The 16,138-nt window shown below is 42.8% G+C and overlaps 1 protein-coding gene across 1 annotated transcript in view; it reads right to left on the bottom strand.

Moving 5' to 3' along the window:
- PINX1 (PIN2/TERF1 interacting telomerase inhibitor 1) overlaps nucleotides 1-16,138 on the bottom strand; it is a gene marked incomplete at its 5' end in the record, with an annotated part of 68,297 nt that overhangs the window by 1,258 nt on the left and 50,901 nt on the right. The window lies entirely within an intron of this gene.

Consider the following 16,138-nt stretch of genomic DNA (forward strand, 5'->3'; position numbering starts at 1 on the left):
CCACTGCACTCCAGTCTGGACGACAGAGTGAGACTCCAACTCAAAAAACAAAACAAAACAGGACACTAGCGTGCTGGGGCGCCACGATGTTGTTAGACATGGACTGCAGCTCCGCTATGGATTACACGGGCCTTTGGCGTTGACCTAGAAACCTAGATGCCCCATGTCTAGGTCGACCCTTCCCATGAGGCCAGGAGCCAAACTCCAATGTGGAGCCTGGCCTGTTGGGAACCTTCCCCCATCCCCCTCAGCCCCGCCCCTCCATCCGCTACCCAGAGCAGCACTCTGCCACTGCTCCTGAAGAGAATGCAGCTGAGTTGAAAGTGTCCTGATTCACTTCCTCCCTGAGAGAACGGGAGAGCCTGGGTACAAGGGAGATGCCCAGTCCTACTCTGACACGAACCAGATGCCCATGATGGTGCTAGTCCTGTTTTCAAACTTGAGGAATTACTCACACCTAACAGCTGGGATTAAGAAAGGTCTACATTTTAATTTTCACTAAATACATTCCGCTATAAAGCTCGAGAAGCAAGAGAAAATTTCTAGCATAAGAAGTTGGGATAAATAAGGAAATGCTGGTATCACCACAGGGGCTGTGGCTGGCTGGCAGCAAGGTGACAAAACCGTACCTGTGAAAAAGGAAGTGCCTTTAAGTTGAAGAGCATAAGGAATGTGCCATAGTAAAAGCAATGTCTGAGTAATTCCCCCCACAGAGGCTGGACACAAGCATTAAACAATAATGCTCAGTCTAGGTTTCCACAGTTACCTGGCTTCTTTCTTCATATTAATTTATCCTCACAGAAGGAGGCTGGTTGTTCTACCCCTTCATGTCAGGACAGTGGGAAAGTCTTTCTGAATACAGCAATTTCCAAATCAGGACTCTACAAATTATTCTGAATGCGGCTGGTCAAGCTTGCTTGTGCAGTTAACCACATTACAGGCTAACACATATCAACAAATCCTGTATTTTCTTGAAACGGTAGCCCCCCCCAAAAAAAAACAGCTCAGTGGAATCAGTCATGACCCATTTGCAATTGCAGCTGAATCATATTACATCAATGGACAAATGGGCCTCAGATAGAATTGTCCCACAGAGCTTTCGCCAAAGAGTACCTTTACCAACTCACTACTTGCTAAATCAACACTAACCTTACTTCTTTCAGCTTCTGGGCTAAAAAACCAAAATCATGTCATCAATTTTGGAATTTCAAAATGTAAAATGCAGAACACTGAGGAAAAAATCAACTGAGTTTTGGAAAGAAGTTTAAGGTTTTTATCTATTAGCATTCATTTTTTTTTTTACTGGAATCGTATCAGGCAATTTTGAGAAAAATACAAAATAGCTGCTCCAGGACACAAAAACCAGGTCATTTTGTCTTTTTATTTTTCAGCTGTTGAAAAAGAGCTGAAACATCGCAGAGAAGGATGAAAGTCCTCTCAGGGTTCTCCCGGTGCGAGTCAATCCCCATCTGGCCAACAAAGAAGATCCCGCTTCCTGTGTAAGGGCACATCACAGCCCCACAGCGACACAGGCTCTGGGACGGCGGCCCATTTGCGCAACAGAAGCCTCACTGAGGGCTTCGCTGCTCTACAGGGGCCCGCTGGGTGTGGCAGCTCTCCTGGAGTGCGAGTTGGGACCTCACACGCAAGCAAAGTCCTGAGACTCCTTCCCTTGCTCCTCTCTTCTCTGCCTTCTGAATTCCTGCCTTGAACAGTTTAATCAGGGGAACTAATGGCTGGCATTAATCACACTTCTAATTATTGGGACATGCAAGACCATTTTTGAGTCACCTGTTGAATTCAGTGAGTTTTTTTTTTTTTTAGGAAAGCAGAATTTATTGAGAGGACAGAAAAGCTCCCACAGTGGAAAGGGACCTGAGGGGGTTGCCCTCAACGCGTCTTTTAACCCCAGAAAGCAAGTGTGTGCATAATCATCTCCTGCGACAATGCGTTCACCCAGCACAGGCCATGCACATGGGCTTAGCAGGGCACGCAGACAAGCCAGAGAGGCACCAGCACCCAAGCCCTACTGACCCCCAGCAAAGCGCAGGCAAACCAATGACCTGCTGGGGGAGCTGCTTAATGCCTTCCAGCCTATGGGAGCAAACCGATTTTTAAAAACCACAGATGCAAAGGAGGAATATGGTGAAAATCTGATTCTAGCAAGAGCAATGTTCAGGACTCATATTTCATACACTTGACACGGGAAACTCCGCTTCATTACAGAGATTACAATACCTGGTTCTATATTCTCAGCCAAGGCATCTTTTCAAGAAAATTAGTGCTTTTTATATCTGGTCTCTTTCCAAAGTGAACAGGACCTGGAAAAACTTAGCGATGAGCTACATCTTCCCACATGTCCATTAAACACACAATACGACCTCAAAAAAATGTGTAATGTTTAAATATGACTTTCACTGTTTCATAAACTTTGAGAATGTCCAAGTTTGTTAGTGGTATTCCAAAAACCAGTGAGACACATTTACAAATCTCTCACACACTTCTGGTTCCATATAAAATACCACCAAGGGGGTGTGGTTAGCTAACCATCTGGCAGACCATTTGATTTAAGCTCAGGGATTCAGAAAACGTCTCTCTTTCTTTCTAATTCCGATTCCTGCAGTTAACTCATGGAGGTCATTAGATGAATCCCATCACCTTTCTGGGCGTTGGTTACCTAATCATATAAACAGGCAGGACTGGCGCTGTCTGTTCACAGCAAGCCTCATGGTCCTCTCACTTCCTGCAGTGCAAGTGTGTTTACTTGTCAGAAACATCTGACGACTGACTGACTTTCCCAAAGGGTAACTGGGCCTTCATGTCCACCAATCAGTACATATTCTGAGGTCAGAACTGGGATGACTCAGAAGTACCTGTTCCCTCCGTCACAGAGCCTGACAGTTTAGTTAGAAGAGCCCATGCGACTGCTCTGCTCAGCCGAGTGAGGAAATGCCCCCAAAGCGATCAGACCCGTGTGTACTGAGAAGACGACAGCCGTCACCACCGTGTCAGGCTCTCACACCACATGCATCTCACTGTGCCGTGGAGGCAGGGGGTGAGACTCACGCACGCACTCCACAGAAGGACTCATGGCTGGGCAACAGCAGGAGCAAGGCCTGGTCCCATGATGGCCGGGCACAAAGCCCTGGCTTCCTCACTGGCGTTCTGACTCCCAGCCCACATTTTACAGACTCCCCTGTCACCTTGCCTCTTTCTTCAGAAGTCCCCCAGCACTAAAATATTTACCCGTTCATCACGCAATCCAGGGACCAAGATTCACGCTCAACTAAGTTGACTGATGTGGAAACACAAGTCCACAGACACAGATCCTACTTTTCAAGAGAATAAGCCTACATTACATAGCGTGCAATTCATATAAATAAAAATAGTCTGACGCCAGGCTAAGGAGTTTTATAATTTGTTAAATTAGCCCGTACATTCACTTGACAAAGTGTGCCGGTTCTGAAGCAGAAAGGAAAACCCAAGCCCAACCTTCTGCCCAGACAGGGATTCTTCATGGATGCGCACACTTGCACCACGGCAAGGCAGCTGCTTTGTGGGGTGGCCCATTCCACTGCCAGTGCCCTCGGACTCAGTGTCCTCACCAGTGAAAGGAGGTTTTGGGTGACTCACGGGTGCATGTCGTGTGCCATGATTAGAGCTGAAGAATCTTGATGCCTAAGCCCATCTGGGGCAGTTCTGAACCACCACCAAGGAAAAACCCAAGGGCAGATGCCATGGAAAGATGACCTTGCAGGGACCCTTAAGACGTCAACCACAACACACCACAACCTCTCAGGGCCCTGACACACGCCCGCAACCATGCATGTCAACATTCCTCAAACGTCACAAAATTGGGAGTTTGTGCTGCTTCTCCTGGGAACCTCTGTCTGGAGGTTCTGCAGCCCGAGGGCCTGCCGTACACCTCTGGACTCGCCAAGGGCGGGCTCTCGTGTCACTCAAGCATGTACACGGAGATGGGTTATTAGTGACATGCCTACATAGGGAAGGTTCTCTTTATGACTCTCAGAAGAATGCTGCTGGTATCTTTTGGGGCAGGGATGTGAAGCAGATTGGACTGAGAACTGAGGGCGGAGTTCGGAGCACATGCACCGTACCTGCAAAATCTTTCTACCTAGGACAAACGTCTGGTCCAGGGACAGGGTTTCCAAGGCCAGCCTTTCGACTTACTGGCCCGGCTCATCTATCACTGCTGATGCTAAAAGTGACAGGAAGATTGATGCTTGAAGACACGGAGGTCATGCCGCAACAGTAATCCTTCAGTGAACTTTTCTCATCCAAAGGAGAGACACCCAGAGCTCAAGGCTAATGGATTTGGCAACTGGGATTATGCACTCTGATGGCGATTGCTGGTGATGAACAAATGCTCGCTTCCAGCATGGCCTATCTGTCATCAGTGTGTGCGGGATTGGCCTGTGAGAAGTTAAGAAAGCTCGGCAAGTGAGTGGGTTGGAAGAACATGCCGTACTTTTTCCAGATTTTTCAGCAGAGCAGTTCTGATCAACATAAATTATGTCCTGGCACATCCTTGAGAGGTGGAAGTTGCACCCAAACATTTTGGACAGAGAGAGAATCAAGTATGAAGTGACTTTGTGTGATTCGTCAAGACGAGGGTGTTACTGAGACCCACTGTCAGTCACGCGCATACTTTTTCTTCTTCTAAACTTTGTGTGTATACTTTAAGCCCTTCTCCAACAGAGGGGGCAGAATGAACTGATTCAGTCACTCACTGTGCTGGCCTAGAATGTTCTTCCAGATCCTTCATGTATAGTCACGTGCATGACTTTCTTGAAAATCAAGTGTAAGATTGCTTCCTTCAATCAGCCTGATCCTTGTGAATACCTTTTCTTGTTTATTACCCATAGCAGCAGTTAGTTGCTTCTATTTTCCATTTTCATATATTTGGCTTTGCAAGCATCTTCCCAAGGAAATACTAAATTCCTTGAGAACAGGGACCATTTCTATTTCATTTGTTTTCATACAACCTCGCTAAGGAGGAACAAAGGTATGGTGGGTGCTCGACTGAAGCACAAAGACACCCAACCCAACTGGACCAAGGCCGTGAGGGGCTCCCCCCACCACCTACTGAACCAAAATCCTTTCTATCTGTGGGCACAGACTTGTCTACACATCAGGCAGGTCTAAGGCCGAGAAGGGACGTGGACGGGCAAGCGGGAAAAAGAATCAGCATTCTGAGAACAGGTTCTCCCCACCCACATGAAGCCATTCCCTTTTCAGCAGATACCACTTTGACTCACAATGCCAAGGGTCCCTCTAACTACACGAGATGCACCTCAGTGCCATCCGCTGCTGTCAGCCAGTTGCTCCCTAAGGCCCTTAGTGACACGCAGGAGCTCAATCAAAGGATCCACACATTTCTCCTTCAGCCTGTTACTCCACATGGTATCACAGTCACCCTCTAGGAGACAAGTTGATCAGAAAAAAGTGAGGTGTTGTGTGGCAGTGGAACTGTCACGTTCCTTCTGCGGGATTAGCTCAACACAAGCAGTGCTGGCATGGGCTGGACTGCTCCTGCTGCCAAAGGCAAGGTCGGAGAGAAGAGAGCTCTAGGATGTACCAGACACAAAGACAGTAGCTCACTGGGAGAAGACAAACGGTTGATGCAAGTCCCACCAGCAGCCTCTGGTACCAAGCTGTTAAGTCGCAGCCTACATTGTACCCAGAGCTGAAAACACAACCTGGGAGAGCCTCTGCTTCTAGGGAGTCATCAGAACGGGCCTGGCACTGAAGGCCAGGTGACATAGTGATTCAAAAACGTTGGGCAGAAAGCCTAAATCACACCACCACGGCAGCAAGTCGTCTCTTCTTTCTATGGCACCTCTGTGGTTTATGCATCTCTTTCGTGGCTTCCAGATTATTGAAAACATTCGGGGTCTTACCGACAAAGAGCTATTTTTACATTCAGAAAAAGTTTATCCAAGTGTGAAATCTTATACTTTTTTCAAGACACCCTCACTCACATCTGGAATTAAGCTAAACACACAAAGTCCCAGTAATAACCAGTCTTAAGGAATTTGCCTAGGAGACACAATCAGTTTTAGCATTAGCATCACAAGCATCAAAAACAAATATAAAACCCCACTGACTGCAGAGGAGTTTTGATTTGAGGTGGTGTTTTTAAAAAGTAAAGATATAATAAAAGAATGAGCATGATATAGCAACTCAACTGAAAAACATATAGAAATGTGTGTGTGTATTTGTGTGTTGTGCACACATGCAAACAGGCACAGGAACCCATGGCATTTCCTAGAAGCCCACTCTGCAGGGGTTCCCGAGGGTTCTCTCCAGAACAAGGATTGGCAAACTGTGGACGTGGGCCTGCCTTTGTACCACCCACAAGCTAGGAATGAGTTTTACATTTTTGAATGGTTGGAAGGCAAAAAAATCAAAGGGTGAATACTTTGTGATAAGGGAAAATTATATGAATTTCAAGTATTAGTGCACCTAAATAAAGTTTTGAATTTTGTCAGTAAAAAATTTCTGGAAATTTGTGTTCTCTCTCATTATACAAGTACACATAATAGGTGCTATGTAAATATTTGAATGAATGAATTTATTATAAAATATAATCTGCTTTTAAGAAGATTGTACTGCTAACTTTTGAAAATGTCAGATGCTTTTCAAGTGCACGCACACATACACCTTTATATACATGCATGCATACATACACACACACACACACACACACACACACACACACACACACACACACACACACACGTGTATGGAATTGGAGGGTGCTGAGCTGTATGGAGACTTCAGCTCAGTCTCCTCCCAGGACAGAATGCCTACTTTCCTGAATTATGCCTCCGAATCATAGAGAGACTACTGAATGCTGCTTGTTTTCAAGCAGCAAAGGATGGCAAACAAGGTAAAAATTTGGTTATGAAGTGATCTAACATCAAACAGAATTCTCAATGGCTCAATCAATATACAGAGATACCTTTCTAGTGATTACGCATCAGAGCTTTGCTTGTAATTTACAAACTCAGACAAATGAACTGGACATCTCAGAGAATGGGGGAACTGGGAGAAATACATTATCTTGGTTTCCACTGGACTTTTTAGTAGAGAGATACAAATAATGCCAAATTCCTCATATGAAGGCCAATGCTAACAGAGCAGGCTTATTTTACTTTTCTTTCTCCATATGCCTAGTCAACTATTCAATTTGCCACTCATTAGGAAAAGTCAACACAAATCTGTTTTAAGAGAATGGTTCTCTATGGTAATGACTCCTTAAATAACTGACATCAGAATCATTGACAAGTCACTCAGCCTCTGAGGAAAAAGGGGGAAGAGAAAGAGGAGCAGGTTTCCTGGCATCCTGAAAGGTCCTCAGGCTTGAAAAGTCACAGTGACTCATGTGACAAGTTCTCACAGCACACTGGCCATCGGAAGATAAACGAGACTCCTCCAAAGCCAGAGATGATCAATGTGACATCAGCACCAACTTCTCTGAATGAAGTCTAAAAATAATCCAAATCGACTGCATTTTCTAATTCTAGGTCAACTGGTTCTTTCCCCAGCTCTCTAGAGGCAGGACAACAGCTTTTACAAACAGTTGAAAGCTAGTACTTGACACTCACAGAACAGAAGCAGAAGGTTCTGTCTCTTCCCTCTTTATTCCACAGGAAGATCTGAAAATTGCTTGCGAATCACAACAACTAAAATTTAAGGTCATTTATAGAAAGCATAGTAGAAAATCAAAAATTTTCAGAAAATAAGATCTTTTTGGAGAATAAAATTTTTGGAAACTAAGAACAGAGTATGAATAGTTACCTGAAATAATTAGTCAAGATTATTTTTAAGAGAAAGGCAAATTAATTTAGGCTAATACAGTTTATTAATGAAAAACTGTCAACACCTTCAATTCTTGTATATTAATATTTTCACAGACTGTTTTTAATTCATCAGAAATAAATACAGCAGATAAAAATATTTCAGAAATATTTTTAGGAGAAACTCAGTAGGACAAAGTTATTCAATGTGGAAAAGATACTGAAGTTAGTAAGAGTAAACAAAATTCTGACATTAGTCATGTTTAAAAAGTAAATGATACTGCAATTAAATATATAGTCCTGTAATAACCTCTTCTCTTGGTTTTAATGAAAGCTTTAATAACTTTTTATTTTATAAGCAACAAAAAGATTACAAGTTGACGTGAAAAAGAACAAGAAACACTGTCTCCCTTCTTGCTCAGAATCCGAAAAGCTTCCCTAGAGCAAGACTTATCTCAGTTGCAACAAAGCGTGTTTGTAGCCCCTGCCTGACCCAACCTGGACAGCCAATGCCCTATGTCACAGTGCTTCTCCTACTATCAAGGGTAAAGAATTAATTTGTTTGTCTTTATATCTCCAGTCCACTGTGGGGCAAGATTTTGATAGAATCCAAGGAAAAAAATTACTAGGAAAATGAAAAATTTAAAAAGGCATATTAAATACAGGTCCTAACTTATAAAAATTACTTTCAAACTACAACAAAGCTTTCTAAATGCTTATTCTTACTTTCTGTCCTTATCCTGTTGCCGCCTAATTTATGGGCCATACTCTTTGAGTGGCACTGCCAGAAAGTAACAGCTTCCAAAGGAAAGAAAATGGGTGCTGAATTCAAGGCAAGAGAAGAGGCACTAACCTGGCTGTCAAAAGTTCGGATTCACAACTGACAGAATGTGTGATCTTGGATAAGTCACTGGCCTTTCTGCGCCTTAAATGGGATCATTTGCAAGACAAGGAAACAGTAATTTTTTTCACCATTGTTTTAGTATCACATGACTTTTCTTCAAGCAAAATCTTACACAGAAGGTCAATCTGTAAGACATCAGGGAGCTTTGGTTGACGTAGCCTAGCCCTGCCCTCAAGTCCCCTCATAAAGGCCCCTGCGGTTCCTAGAACTCTACAGAACCCAGTCTGAAAAACAGCACCTCGATTTTTAAGGTCCATTACATTTCTAACATTCACTATAATTTAGAATGGACCAGTTAATTTCATAGTACTCAGCAACAGGAGATTAACAAGCTTTCAAGAATAATGTTGGATCTTTAACATTATTTAATATACACAATTCTTGAAGTTGTCAACTTTGGGCACTTCAACAATTGGCTGTCAGAACTTTCCAGACAGCCAATGTCTTCTAAAAATGGTAACAAGATGCCTAACCATGACCCCAAGGTTGGGCCACTCGTCTGGCTCTGCCTGGTGGGGCCAGGAAGAGACCACAGAGGAAGAGAGGATGGTTCTGCCCAGACCCCAGTCACCCGAGTGCCACAGTGCTCCCTTCAGACTACGGCTCGAGAGGCAAAACTTGGCTTCTCCACCAGCCCCTCCCTACACTTCCCAAAGGCAGGCTCCTCTTCATCCTATTTTCATGATGTCACAGGATGGAAATATGGGAAGGAATGTTATGCCTACTTTCCTGGCAGAAGAGAGGAACAGAGGGAAAAACGAGCTAGTATTTCACTCTTCTCTTCCCATACAAGGCCATCTGTGTGTCAATTTCTTATTATCACAAAGGCTCTTAGAGCCATGTGCTTCTTCTATCAACAAACAAAAAGCCAATCTAATCCGTCCAGGCCAAGCCTATGTCCTGGTGAAGCTCTAACCAAACAAAACAGCCTGGCGATTTCCACCCTTGGGTGTCTGGCCTTCCCCTCAGGCTCCTCGCCTTTCCTTCTCTTCGTTGTGAGTGTCTTATTATGAAGGTATGTTTGCTGTGCTACAAGACAACATGAATTTTTTTACTGGCACTCAAACAACTTTCAAAAAGGCCGTGACCCACTTTCTCCTTTCTGGCTCCTCTAGAAAGTAGAGGCAGGCCCCAAGCCCCGTTTGAAGTCCTTGCTGCCAGGAGATGGCCAGTTTATGTCTCTTGTCCCAGGACAGGAAAAGGATGCACTCTCGGCACCATGTGCTGGGGCGAGATAAGACCAGAGAGTCTGTCCTCAGCACCTTATCAGCTTTTCCTGCGCCTTTCCAGAGCAGACAGCACCAGGCTGGCAGCTAACTCAACTTGCTCAGGGGCTGGGTGTGTGAGTGGCTGGGGCACTGGGGGAGTGAGGCAGGCAGGGTGTAGAGAGGTTCTTCAGGTATATTCACATGGCTTGGCCCGAAAATATTGCCTTTTTGTTTTTCAAACACACAGATCTGGCATGTTTGTTTTTTAAAACTGGAACAACAGGGATAGAGTTTTTGTTTTTTTTTAAAGAAGAACTTCCTTTCTGGTTGGAATGAACCACCACTTTCCTTGCTTTGAGCTCTGCCCCAACTGCCTTGTGCTACTGGCTCCTAGGCACGTAGCACAAGACGGATCTGCTGTCAGATGCGCCATCAGGTGCCTACAAAGCACAGGCTGCAGAACAAACACCTTCCACAGGCACCGAGCCTCCATCTGACAACCTGCGTGTTCTGGGGGCCAGGACACACCTGCTCACACAGGACAATTCCACCCCATGTTGCACAGGGACAAGTGAGGCCATAGACCACTCCTCCAAACACAGAGGGTGTCATTCATGAGCTGCTTTGTTCTGCAACAATCACACCTGTAAATCCAAGAAGGCTTCTACACTTGAGAAATCCTGGCCTTTGGGGCAGGGGTAGGAAGGGGGAAAATAGAGCTCCTGAAAAACAATCTAGATAAGCAGGAACTGTTACAATTCGTTGCGGACTCAGCTATTTCCAAGGAACTCATGTAAAGGTACAGGTTGAATACTCCTTGTCCCAAAAGCCTGGGACCGAAAGTGTTTCAGATTGTAGCTTAGGGATATTCAACCTGTAATATAAATTTGGCAGTCTTCTTTAAAAAACTCTTTATTGAAAATTTCAAACATACGGAGAAGTAGAGAGAATAACATTCTGAATGCAATGTACCCAGTTACCCAGCTTCAACAATTATCAAACTATAACCCATATCCCACTCTCCTCGATTAGTCCAAAGCAAATCACAGACATCTTAAACTTTCATATATACTTATTTCAGTGTGCATTGCTGAAATATGGTAGTTCTAAGAAAAATCCTAAACTATAATGCTATTATCACATAAAAAGGTTTTAAAAGTCCCTTAATATCACTACCTATCTAGCTGTGTTCACATGACCTTTATTGACATAATTTATTTTTATTACAATTTATTTTAATCAGTTTCATATAAGACCTACTTATTCAGGTGATTAGATGACACATCTGTTGTCTCTCTTAGGCTAGAGGGTCCCATCACTTCTCTCCTTCTTTCTGCACTTGTGGTTGATGAAACCAAGAGATTTAACCCGCAGCATTCTCACAATCTGAGTTTTGTGGAATGTATCCCCGTGGTATAGGTTAACCCGCTGCTCAGTCCCAGGGATCTCCTGTGGAGTCAAACTGAGAAGCAGCCCATTTTCTAGTACAGCGTGCTGCTGTATGATGAACTGGGAGGGAGTCATGGCTAAACAAGACTGGGAAACATACCTGTGCTATACCTCCCTTCGATTCGTGATACAAGTTGTTATCTGAGATGTGGCAATTGTTAAACTTCACAACTGCCCAAATTTACTTGACCCTGGAACCCTTTGTGGTATAACACACATTAGCAGCCCATGGAATCAGTGTTTTGCTGAACCCACTTTGAAGGGTGTATTAAAACAGGTATTTCCACTATCTGGATAAAATGAGTAGTTCTCTTGCTAAATTTTTTTTTTTTTTGAGTTGGAGTCTCACTCTGTCACCCAGACTGGAGTGCAGTGGCACGCTCCCAGCCACCGCAGTCTCGACCTGCTGGGCTTCAGCGATACTTCTGCCTCAGCCTTCCAAGTAGCTGGAACTACAGGCATGGGCTACCACGCCTGGCTAATTTTTTTGATTTATTGTAGAGATGAGGGCTCGCCAAGTTGCCCAGGCGGGTCTCAAACCCCCAGGCTCAGGCAATCCACTCACCTCAGCCTCCCAAGGCGCGGGATTACAGGTTGGGCCACCGAGCCGGACTCTCGCTAAATTTTATGGTTAAATTTTTGTTTTTCCTTAGTCTATTCAAGGGAGTGGGCTTTTGCCAATGGATATTTTTGCAAAAGTGATAAAAACACAGCAGAGAAGTAGAAGAAGGCCCAGACAAGCATTCCAGTATGAACAGCAGCGAGCTGGGTAACTCTGGGAAAGGGGTGAACACTCCCTTAGTCATCCTCCATCGAAAGGGGAGTATCTGTTACCAGACTTATTCAGGAAAAACACTCTTCCATTCTGGAACGGAGGGTGGCAGAGAAGAACCATGTCCTATGCCGTGCCAAGCAGGACGGATCAAGTTTTACAACTGCCTGCAGTCTAGCCTTCTTTTCTTTTCAGGATCAAAGAGGTGCTCAGTCTGACTAGTAAGGTCACCACTGTGAAGATCTTGGGAGCAGGGATCCACTTCAAGTCTGCGCAAAGTTCCAACTACAGAACAGCAAAGAAACTTATACTGTAGTCAAGAGAACAAAAATGGAGAACACAATCAGAATTCAATGAACATATCAAAATCAATTTTTAGAAAAGCAATTCCTAAAAACCAAATGAAGCAAACTTGATTCTGCAACCAGCTGCTGAATAGCCACATAAAAAGAAATCTCACACAGCTTTAAAGCACAGTGATTTAACTGCCTACACCAAACAGGATATACCCTAAGGATAAAAAGAACTGTTATCCCCCAAAACACAGTGATTTAATTGTATACATCTAACAGGGTATACCCTAAGGACAAAATAAACCTGCCCCCCCAAAAAAAAAACCTCTGAATGTATTTTTTGAATAATCAAGTTATTGGCGTTATTCTGTTACTATTGTATAAAGGGAAATAAGCAAATGAGTAATGTGATCCTTTAAATGTTTTTATTTCTAGAATTGATTTCAAGAATCTTATCATGGGTAATTAAAAATAAAAGATAAGTGAGGTTGTTATGTCCTTGTGGTCTCAAGTCTAAATTGATAACATGAGTATAAACTCAGATATATTTACCAATGGAAAAAAAAAAATCACAGTTCTAGTCACGTAATAAGGCCTAGGAACAAAGACCAACCTAGGCACAAATGAGCAACGCTGATGCCTGGACTGTGGTCTCGAAATATCATTTACCACAGAATAAGGAATCAGGGAGTAATGAGTGACTCCAAGTGTGGGGCGGCCAGTGTACAGAGTGGCCTGGAGATTATTAAACCAGATTGGAAGGAAGATATCAAATGCCACTTAGGGTTGTGTCAAAAGTAACTCAGGCCATTGTTTGTACACAGAAATACCACAGATTTCTGTATGCTGATTTTGCATCTGTAACTTTACTGAATTTAATAACTGTTTTTTGGAAATGGCTATGGTGTTTCTGATATACAGGATCATGTCACCTGCCAACAGAGATACTTTTTTACTTCTCCATTTCCAATTTGGAGAACTTTTATGTCTTTTTCTTGTCTGACTGCTCTTTTTTCTTTTTTTTTTTTTTTTGAGACAGGACTTTCTTCTGTCACCCAGGCAGGAGTACAGTGGCACAATCATAGTTAACTGTAGCCTCGACCTCCAGGGCTCTTGTGGTCCTCCTGCCTCACAGCCTTCTGAGTAGTTGGGACTACAGATACATGCCACCACAACCAGCTGATTTTTAAAAAACTTTCTGTAGAGATGGGACCTCTATGCTGCCCAGGCGGTCCTGAACTCCAGGTCTCAAGCAAACCTCCAGCCTCAGTCTCCCAAAGTGCTGGAACTGTAGGAATGAGATACTGCACTTGGCCCTTATCTGACTGTTCTTTACAATACTTCCAGTAGTGTGTTGAATAGAAGAGGCAAGAATGGACATCTCTGCTTTGCACCAGATCTTAGAGGAAAGGTTTTCAGTTCTCTCACACTGAATGTGATCCTAGCTGTCACATTTTCATAAATGGCCTTTTATTTTGTTGAGAAATCTTCCTTCTATACCTAAACGGTTAAGAGTTTTTATCAAGAAAGGATGGTGAACTTTGTCAAATGCTTTTTTCTGTGTCAACTGAGACAATCATGTGGTTTTGTCTTTCAGTCTGTGATGCGATGCATCACACTGATTGGTTTGCACATGTTAAACCAGCCTTACATGTCAGGGATAAATCTCATACAAATAAGGACTTAGCTGGGGGGGGGGGGATCAAGAAAACAATCCCATTTACACAGCACAAAAAATACTTAGCATAAAAAATACATTTATCAAAGGAGTGTAAAAGACCTGCAAACTATAAAACACTGGTTAAAATAAATTGAAGAGGACACAAATAGAAAGGTATTCCATGTTCACAGATGAGAAGAATTAATGCTGCTAAAATGTCCATATCACCCAAAGCAATATACAGATTCAATGCAATCCCTATCAAAATCCAAATTTAAATAAATAAATAAAAACAACTAAAATCCATATGTAACTACAAAAGCCCTAAATGCCGAAAGGAATTCTGAGAAAGAAAAAGTTGGAGGCATCACACTTCCTGATTTAAAATTATACTATAAAACTATAGTAATCAAAACAATGTGGCACTAGCATAAAAACAGACACATAGACCAGTAGAACAGAAAAGAGAGCCAAAATAAATCTAAGCATATGCAGTCAACTAATTTTCAACAAGAGAACGAAGAAGACACAATAGGGAAATGACAGTATCTTCAATAAACGTGCTGGAAAAACTAATTTCCCATGTAAAAGAATGAAATTGGACCTTACAGCATACATTAAAAAAAAACAAAACTCAAAATAGGCAAGACCTGAAACCAAAAAACGCCCAGGAGAAAACAGGGAAAAAGCTCCTTGACATTGGCCTTGGAAATGAGTTCTTGGCTATCACAGCAAAAGCTCATGTTACCAAAGCAAAAATAAATAAATGGGACTACATCAAATATAAAGTTTCTGCACAGCAAAGGAAACAATAAAAAAAATGAAAAGGCAACTGACAAATTGGAAAAAAAATACTTGCAAACCACATATCTGATATGGAGTTAACATCTAATCGTTACGAAGAACTCCTATAACTCAATAGCAAGAAAACATATAGCTTGATTAAAAAATGGGCAAAGGACCTGAACGGACACTTCTCAAAAGACAAATGACCAGTGAGTATATGGGAAGACGCTCAACATCACTAATCATCAGGGAAATGCAAATCAAAATCCTTAAGAGATAACCCCTTATACGTGTTAGGGCAGATTTTATCAAAAAGACAAGAGATAATAAGTGTTAGCGAGGGTGTGGAGAGAAGGGAGCCCTGTATACTGTTGGTGGAAATCTACCAGTGTACACTACTGCAATCAATATGGAAAACAGAATAGAGATTCTTGACAAAACTAAAAACAGAACTACTATATGACCCAGCAATCCCTCTTGGGGAACTCACCACTCTGTAAAGATAGCTGCACCCCCATGCTCACTGCAGCTTTATTCATAATAGCCAAGACACAGAAACCACCCAAATGTCTGTTTGGATGAATGAATAAAAAACGGTGGTGCGTATCATGTGTACAATGGAACACTACTCAGCCTCAAAAAAGGAGGAGATCCTGCCATCTGCTATGACGTGAGTGAACCTGGAAGGCATTATGCTAAGTGAAATAAGCCAGAGACAAGGGGTGGAAAGTCACAGAATCTCATCTACATGTAAAACCCCAAAAGAAAAAAAGTCAAATATACAGAGAGAATGAAACAGTGGTTTCCAGGCGTGGGTTGAGAGAGAAGGGTGAAAGGGAGGTGAGGACCAAAGGATAGAAAGTAGCTGATATGCAGGAGGAACAAGCCCAAAGATCTCATGTACAGTTATTAAGCGCATTGTCTCCAGGGCTTTTGCTACATGAGTAGATTACAGCCTTCTTGCCCTGGGGAAAAAAAATTAGTAACTGTGAGGTGATAGGTAAGCTCATTTGCTTCACTACAGTAACCATTTTACCATGAATGTATCTCGTAGCAGCATGTTATATGCCTTAATTATAAACAATAAAATTTATTTTTTTAAAAGTACTCGCAATCCAACCTGAAGAAGCTCCCACTAACCGAAGATGAAAAATCTGATCACTGATAACTAACTACAGTGCGCTGAAACATATTAAATACACAAAAAAGGAAAGCTTATCGCGAGGTCATCTTTGGAGAATGC

The sequence above is a fragment of the Carlito syrichta genome, unplaced genomic scaffold, assembly GCF_000164805.1.
Source record: "Carlito syrichta isolate Samal-C Ts95f unplaced genomic scaffold, Tarsius_syrichta-2.0.1 Scaffold154899, whole genome shotgun sequence".
NCBI lineage: Eukaryota > Metazoa > Chordata > Mammalia > Primates > Tarsiidae > Carlito > Carlito syrichta.